The sequence below is a fragment of the Petaurus breviceps genome, unplaced genomic scaffold (assembly GCF_028583685.1).
Source record: "Petaurus breviceps papuanus isolate PSGF00001 unplaced genomic scaffold, PetGlider_PUasm1.0 76, whole genome shotgun sequence".
Lineage (NCBI taxonomy): Eukaryota > Metazoa > Chordata > Mammalia > Diprotodontia > Petauridae > Petaurus > Petaurus breviceps.
Window position 1 is genome coordinate 15,429,403 of NW_027186473.1, and position 8,675 is coordinate 15,438,077.

Here is an 8,675-nt window from a genome sequence, read left to right on the forward strand (position 1 = left end):
ATATATATATATATATATATATATATATATATATATATATATATAAGCTTTATAATGTTGGCATTGCTACTGCATTATCTTGGCAAAATTAGCATTGTTCCAAACCTCAATTTCATCCATTTGTCAAATGGAGGAACTGACTGATACCTGTAGAACCTTCTTCACAGTGCTTTTGTGAAGCTCAAATGAGACAATGTAAATAAGGCTTATCTTTTCCAAACCTTAAAATGTTATATAAATACCAGTTTTTATTAATACTGATGTTGAGTCATTTCAGTCTTGTTCAACTCTTCATGACCCCATTTGGGGTTTCATTGGGAGAGTTACTGGAGTGGTTTGCCATTTCCTTCTCCAGTTCATTTTATAGATTAGGAAACAGAGGTTGACAGGCTTAAGCAACTTCCCCAGGGTCACACAACTAGTAAGTAGCTGAAGTCAGATTTGAACTCAGTAAGATGTGCCTTCCCAACTTCAGGCCTGATGTTCTATCCACTGTGCCATCATAAAATACCCATAGTGTTTATTAAAGTTCTTAACTATTTCAAGGCACGTAGAATAATGGAGGAACCAAGGTACAATGGAAAGAGGGCTAGATTTGAACTCTGACTACCTTCATTCAAATCCTTTTTGACTTTGCAACTTGTGGCATTCTAAGTTGTATGATTTTGGACCAGTCACTTAACTTCTCTGAGCCTCAGTTTCCTCATTAGTAAAATTGAGAGCAGTGACTTAGATCAGCTCTGAGGTTCCCTCCAGCTCTTAATTTATAATCCTATGATAGCTAAGATTCTGGGAACATTAAACTCTTCAAAGCTGAATTAGCTTACTGTAACTGGGGGATCCCTTTTTTCCCTTTAGTCTACAAATACTGCATTTCTACTCAATCATTATTTGCATTACTAAGATGGTAAAATGCAATCCACACAGCATTTTAAATGTTCATTCTGCCATAAAGCATGTTTTAGTTAGAGAAGCAAAATGGTGTAGTACAGAAGTATCAAACAGGACTTCTGCTGGTCAAAACAAATTAAAATGTAATTAGGAAATATTTTTAAAAATAAAAATTCAATGGAATAGAGATAATGTTAATACGTGGTGTTCTCAGTCAATATGTGACCTGAAGTAATTGTTTTAGTGGACCTCCTTTCTATTTGATTTTGACATCAGTGGTGCAGTGGGCAGAGTACTGGGCTGTTAGTAAGATGGTTCCAATTCTGCATTACATGCCTACTACTTATGAGACCTTGGGACAAACACTTAATTCTATCAGATCGAAGATCCCTTTCATCTATAAATACATGAATTTAAGATCCCTTTGTTGTATGTCCTTTTTGTTCATAGTGAGGGGATAGCAACTACAACTTGTACTTTAGAATAACACCTTATTTCCTACTCTTACTTTTTTAAAAGCTAGAAAATAGATTAAGTTAGTTCCCACTATTTGTACATTACTACATTCATATACAGTTGAGTTGATTTCCCATTTCCCACTTAAAGCATTAACATTCCTAAAAGATTTTTTTTTCCTATAGAAGGGACTTTAGGGCATGAAATGGCCAAGTAGTAAATTCAGTTTTCCTAAAAATCTGAAACCATAAGCTATAGGGGAATCTCAAGGCAAAGGGTTTCCTCTATGGTCAAATTAAGAAAAGTGAGTGATTTTTGTTTTGAGATAACATCAAATATTTATATTCTTCAAAGATCCCAGAATCTTTGCTCCCCATATTTACGAGGTATTTGAATCCTTCTGGTTCTTTATAGCATTTAGCATAGTGCTTTGTATGTAGTAGGTGGTCAATACCTATTTATCAAATCTAACTGAATTGAATTCATTCACAGAAGGTTCAAAAATTGCCTTTTCTCAATTCCTACAAATGATGCTAAACTGGGAATTTCAACCATTTTTCATACCTGCCTGGACTTAGTAACTTTCTCCTCATTAACTGCCCTTAAAACTATCTCACCCTTTAACCAATCTAAAATATCATTTTAAAAATGTAAGAGTCACTCTGTTGACAAGCCCTGAAGCAGATTTAGGCCTTTTATTGTGGATTTCATGGCCCTCTGCCAGTCTTTCTTGATATGCATTGGATCTCTTACCATTCCAAATCCCCCCACTTGCTGCCTTTGCTCTCTCAAATGGATAAACTCTAGCTTCTTTTTCTCACCCTTCATCTCCCTTTCCAGGTTCTGCATCTTTGGTGTCTATAGAACATTATTCCTCTATCACCTATGCAGATAGTTCTTCCCAATTACTCGAGAACTACTGAAAGTCTGCCTCACTAATGAGAGGGCTTCCTAGCCTATGTGGATCAATATTGCTACCTCTCCAAAGCTCTTCTGGTCAAATTCTGTTCAGGGAAGAGCCAGTGAACCCTAGTGCCTGAAATTAGCCTTAAAATAATTGTATGGAATAGGAGTCAATCTGAGGGAAAGGACTAACCTCCTTATATTTGCATTTAGTTATTTACCCTATTGAAATGTTTTATTGCTGTTATTTTTATTACATAATTGTCACTTAATTCTGCATCCCTCATACCTCACCAAGGAACCCTCCCTTGTAGCACATTAGTACAGTCAAGTGAAACAAATCCAACATATTGACCATGTCTGAAAACGTATTTATCTTTCTATATCTATGATCCAACCTTTCTCTACCAAGAGGTAAGAAGCGTGATTTACCATCAGTCCTCTGAAGTCCAGATTTCTCCTTGTATTGATTGAACAGTTCTGAAGCCATCAAAAGTTGTTCTTCTTTGCATATTTATCACCATAGTTTTACAAGTTATACTCACTTCATTCTTTATCACCTCATATAAGCCTTGCTAAATTTCTCCAAATTCTTCAGACTGATAATCTATAGTAAAGCATCGTTCTATTATATTCATCTAATACAATTTGCTTAGCCATTCCCCCATCAAAGACAACTGATTTTGTACCCCATCCTTCAATATCACAAAAAAGGCTCATCATTATTTCTTTATGCATGAGGCCTTTAACTCTGCCTTTGATTACTTTGTAACATATGGGCCTAGTAGTAGTATTACTGGGTCAAAAGATATGTACAGCTTAGTGATTTGATTTTATTTTTTCATTATTTTATTATCAGTGTTATAGAGCACTTTTTCATATTTTTTGTTTATAGCTTACAGTTCTTCATTTGAAACCTTCTTGGTGATGTCCTTTGACCATACATATACACACATGCAAATATATGTATTGGGTAATGCCTCCTATTCTCATATGGTTACATGTTTGCATTTGCCTTATATATTTTAGGTATCAGGCTTTCATAGCAAATATTTGCCATAAAGATTTTCTATAACTGTTCCTTTTCTAATTGTAGTTGATTTGTGTCTATTTAATTTTATATGTTATGATATATACATGTTGTTTTACCCAGCACAATGCAAGGAAGTGATGTTTTGGAATTTTTGTTATTTTCCCAGGGTTTAAGTCTTAACATAGTTTCTATTACATATCAAGCTTTGATAATTGCTTGCTGTTTGACTTTGAACAAGATTTTCACTTGTATTTACCAAAATTGCTCATTTTGACTTCAGTAACTTCCATCCCATTTTTAAGAGCTCTTCTTCTCCCATAGTTATGTAAACAGAAGTGTTAAACTCTTCTTTGTGCCACAAAGGGCTTAGCAAAACTCCTAATATCTGGACTCAGATTAAAATACCGGCAGTTTGTAATTTGTAGATACAACATATTGCTGTATGTATTATATATGTATATTATTATGTATTGTGTGTATATCTATCATCTATCTATCTATCTATCTATCTATCTATCTATCTATCTATCTATCTATCTATCTATCTATCTATCTATCTATCTATCTATCCGTCTCTCTCTCTCTCTCATATGATTTTTCAACTAAGCCCAGTAACTGGTTATACCGAAGGCTCAGTCTTGGACTCACTTCTCTTCTCCCTCTATTCACTATTTTATACAAGATCACTTGATGATCTCAGCAGCTCCCATGGATTCAATTGTCGTCACTATGAAGATGATTCCTGGATCTGCTTATCTAGCGCCAACTTTTCTCCTGATCTCTTCTCTTTTATTACTAATCGCTTCATGGATATCTTAAATTCAACATGTTCAAAATTGAAGTCGTTTTCTTTCTTCTTAAGCTCTCCTATTCCCTAAATTTCTTATTAGTGTTCAGGGAAAAATTATCCTCCCAGTTACCCATACCCCAAACCTAGGGCCTTCTTTGACTCCTCATTCTCTCTTATCACTCCTATATCCAATCTCTTTCTAACTTCTTTTATTTTATCTTCATAACATCTCTAATATACTCATTGCCATGGCATAGGTCCTCAAGATCTTATTGTTTTGGATGTTGAATCATTTCAGTCATGTTCAATTCTTTGTGACCCCATTTGGAGTTTTATTGGCAAAGATACTGGAATGGTTTGCCATTTCCTTCTGTAGTTCATTTTACAGATGAGGAAATTGAGGCAAACTGCATTAAGTGACTTGCCCAGGGTCACACAGCTAGTAAGTGTCTGAAGCCCAGAAGATGAGTCTTGCTGTCTCCAGACCTAGCACTCTACCCACTGCATGATCTGCTTGCCTCCCCCCACCCCCACCACCTTACACACGGCCTACTGCAATAACCTTTTAGTTGGTCTCCCTGCCTCTGATCTCTGCTCATTTCAGTTTATCTCCACTCAACTGTCAAACTCATTTTCCTAAAGCTCAAGTCTAAAGATATACCCTCCCTCCATTCATTAAATTTCAATGGCTGCCATTAAACTCCAGTATCAATACAAAATTTTCTTTTTTGACCTTTATAATCTGGTCCTTTCCCATTTTCCCATTATTCCAAGTTCTGTGAGAACAAGCATTGTTTTTGGTATTTCTTTGTATCCCCAGGACATATTATAGTGATTAGATCATAATAAGGACTAAATGTGTGTTAACTCACTAACAAAATAAACTAGAAATAACTCTAGGAGGGTACATTCCATGCATGGTGGACAGTTAATGCAAAGGCAAGGGGCCTGATGAGAGAATGTCTTATGTGAAGAACAGCGAGAAGGTCGATTTTTCTGGAAGACAGAGTATGGTATAGGTTACAATTTATGATAACACTGGGAAAGTAGGCTAGAACTAGAGTGGTAAATTAGAGAGAAAGGAATAAGTAAAAGAGATACTGTGAAACAAAAATTGATATTGCTTGGCAACTGATTGGATGTGTCTGGTGAGGAAGAATGGGGTGTCAGGAATGAGTCCAAGGTTAAGAATTTGGTTGACTGAGCTCTTCAGCAGAAATAGGAAGTTTGGAAGAGGGGTAGGTTTTTTGAGAGAAGATAATGACTTTTGTTTTTGGTTATTTTGAGTTTTTCTTGTATTGTCTATAGAATAGAAACATTAAACAATCTTTACTAAGACCAATAAAATAGAAATCATTAGGGAAATTTGAAAACTAAATTCTGATAAATGGAGGGTAATAAGAACTTCAAATAAAAGGTAGTAAAAGAAATCTTAGAAGCAATAAATGAATTTATTGAAGAAAGGATGATATTGGGATAACATAACCAAACTTTTGGAATCCTTTTAAAACAGCTCTTGAGGGAAAATGTATCTCTATATACAGATTTATTAACCAAAGGGAGAATGAAGAGATCAGAGAATTGAGCATAAAACTAAAAAATAAATGAGAAAACAAAATCTAAAAACTTGAAATAAACACAAAGATAGACATTTTAAAAATCAAATAAAAATAAAGCTTTGTTTAAAGTATGATAAAGCAGATGAAATTTTAGTTGATATAATCAGAAAAAAGAAAAAAGCATAAAGTACAAAAGAAAATGGAAAAAAATTCACAACACATGAAGAAGAAATAAAGAAAAGTATTAGAATTGATGTTATAAGTCAACAACATTTAAAAATTAAATTGATGAATAATTGCAAAAATGTAGAAAAAATAATTTTGATTTGGTAGAACTTACTTTTTTTTTGCTTTCTGGAGGGGGGAAGGCAGGGCAGTTGGGGTTAAGTGACTTCCCCAAGGTCACACAGCTAGCAAGTGTTGAGTGTCTGAGGCCAGATTTGAGCTGAGGTCCTTCTGACTCCAGGGCCAGTGCTCTATTCACTGCACCACCTAGCTGCCCCAGAGCTTGCATTTTTTTAAGCATATAAGTTCACATGTAACTTTCAGAGTTGACTTGCTTGTCCCTGCTTCCTTCAGGGCTTCTTTCTATTCTTTTTTTTTTTTTGGATGGTGATGGTGGTGGTGGTGGTGGTGGTAAGGGGTTGGAATTATATAATTCTGCTTCCATCAACCTATAATGTTGCGGGCGTTTGCCCTCACAACAGATCTAGACGACTAGCCCCACGGCCCTCTCACTTACCCATCCCGGGTCTTCGGTCGTCACCGGCCCCTCACGGGGAAAAAACACCAGACAGAAGGCGGAGGAGTGAAGCGGGGTGGTTTATTCTTCAACAGTTACATGGCGGAGAGAGAGAGAGAGCCCTCTCACACGAGAAAATATATAGCGAGTCCGAGCCAATCATATCGCAGTCTTACATTTATGGCCTTATATGGTGATCACCCCATGGCCTTATATGGTGATCTCCCCATCAAGCTTATACATATTCATTCAAAGCAACCATGGCACCGCCCATAAACCCCTCCCCCTCCCCCATCACTATAATCTCTTCTGCAACAGAAAATAAAAGCCTCTGTAATAGATATGTATAGACAAGCAAGGATTCACATCGGTCCTATACAAAGATGTATGTCTCATTCTACTTTGTATGTCTATCACCCCTCTGTAAGGAGGTAAATAATATGCTCTGTGGTAGTACTCTGAAATTTTGAATGATTATTACATTTGTCAGAATTCTTAAGTCTTTCTGAGTTGTCATTACAATGTTGTTATTGTATAAATTATTTATTTGGTTCATCTCAACATCAATACATACAATTCTTCATTGATTTCTCTGAAACTATCCTTTTTGTCATTTCTCATAGCAAATTAATATTGCATTAGCACTCATATAATTTGCCCAGCCATTCCTCAGCTAATGGACATTATTTTTTCGCCAGTTCTTTTCCATAACATAAAGAACTAAGACATATAAATGTATACATGCATAGTTATATGTGAGTTTTTTTTTTTCCTTTTCATTTGGTCTCTTTGGGAATATAGACGTAATAGTGTTCTTGCAGCATTATTTGTGTTCCTAATCTGTTCCAGTGAGCAACCTTTATTTTATTTTTTAACAAGTGTTAAACCATTTTAATAATGTGCCATGCTTTGTATGATAGTAAGACATCCTATTTATTTTTTTAATATCCCTTAAGATTATTGCCTTTTTGTTCTCCAGATGAATTTAGTATTTTTTTGTTTATAAAAATATTACTTTTGTATGTCTGTCTATATTTCTGTAAAAAGTGTTTTGTAGTTGTATTCAGCTATTTCCTGACACATATTGCATGTATTCCATAGGTTTTTTAATGCAATTTTCCTTTCTAGTTCTTTGTGCTCTGTTTTGTTGGTAATACATAGAAATGAAGAGGAATTAAGTGGGTTTATTTTCTATCCTGTAATTTTCTGAGGTTATTATTTCAATTCATTTTTGTTCTATAGAACAGGAGTTCTTAATTTGCCATCCATGAACTTGTCTGTGGGGGGGGGCAGTTAAAATATATATTTCTGTATAATTGGTTCTCCTTGTGATCCTGTGTATTTTATTTTATGAATTTAAAAACATCATTCTCAGAAGGGATCTATAAACTTCAGCAGATTGTCAGAGGTGTTCATTATACAAAATTAAAAAAAAAAACTTAAGGGTGTCTGCTCCAGTATTCCCAAAGTAAACCAGGATAACTTTAGCAAGTGATAATTTTATGTTCTTGTAGTCTGTTCTCAGTTCCCCAATTTATTTTTCTTGTCTTATTTAGAGCTAGAATTTCTCATACTATATTAAATTATATAGGTAATAATGTATTTTCTTTGATTGATCTTAATGGAAGGGCATGTAATTCATTCTCATTACATATAAAGTTGGCTTTTGTCTCTGAAAAGATACTACTTATCACACTAATAGATCACATATCTATTTCTATGAAAAGGTCTGGAAAGCATGGGAATAAATTTACTTCCCTTGGAAGTAAATTTATTCCCATGCTTTCCAGAATTTTTCATAGAAATAGATTTTGAATTTTGTTGAAAGCCTTTTCTACATAGGTTGATATAACCACAGAAATATTATTATTCTGCTATTAATAGAATTCTTATATTTTTCCTAGCATCAAGAACCAATAATTCTTGTTATAATTTCAGTATTGTCATGGTATATTTTTGACATGCTAATACAGTCTTTTTGCTAATATATATTTTAATTTTTAAAAGATATTCATTAGGGATTTTAATGTATAGTTTTCTTTCTTTCTCTAGTTTAGATATGTCCATAATGGTATTGCATAGAGAATTTAGGAGGATCTCTCCTGTTCCTTTCTAACATAACAAAAATATTTTATGCAAATTTGAGGCCAATTTTTCTTTGAATGTTTCATATTTTCTTGTAAAATCTATTTAGCCTTTCATTTGGGGCTTCTTCAATTCTTTTTTTCCCCTGAGACTTATGTACTACCTTTCTTATATTGTTAATCTGGGCATTTCATTTTCTTATAAAGGTTCATCCAA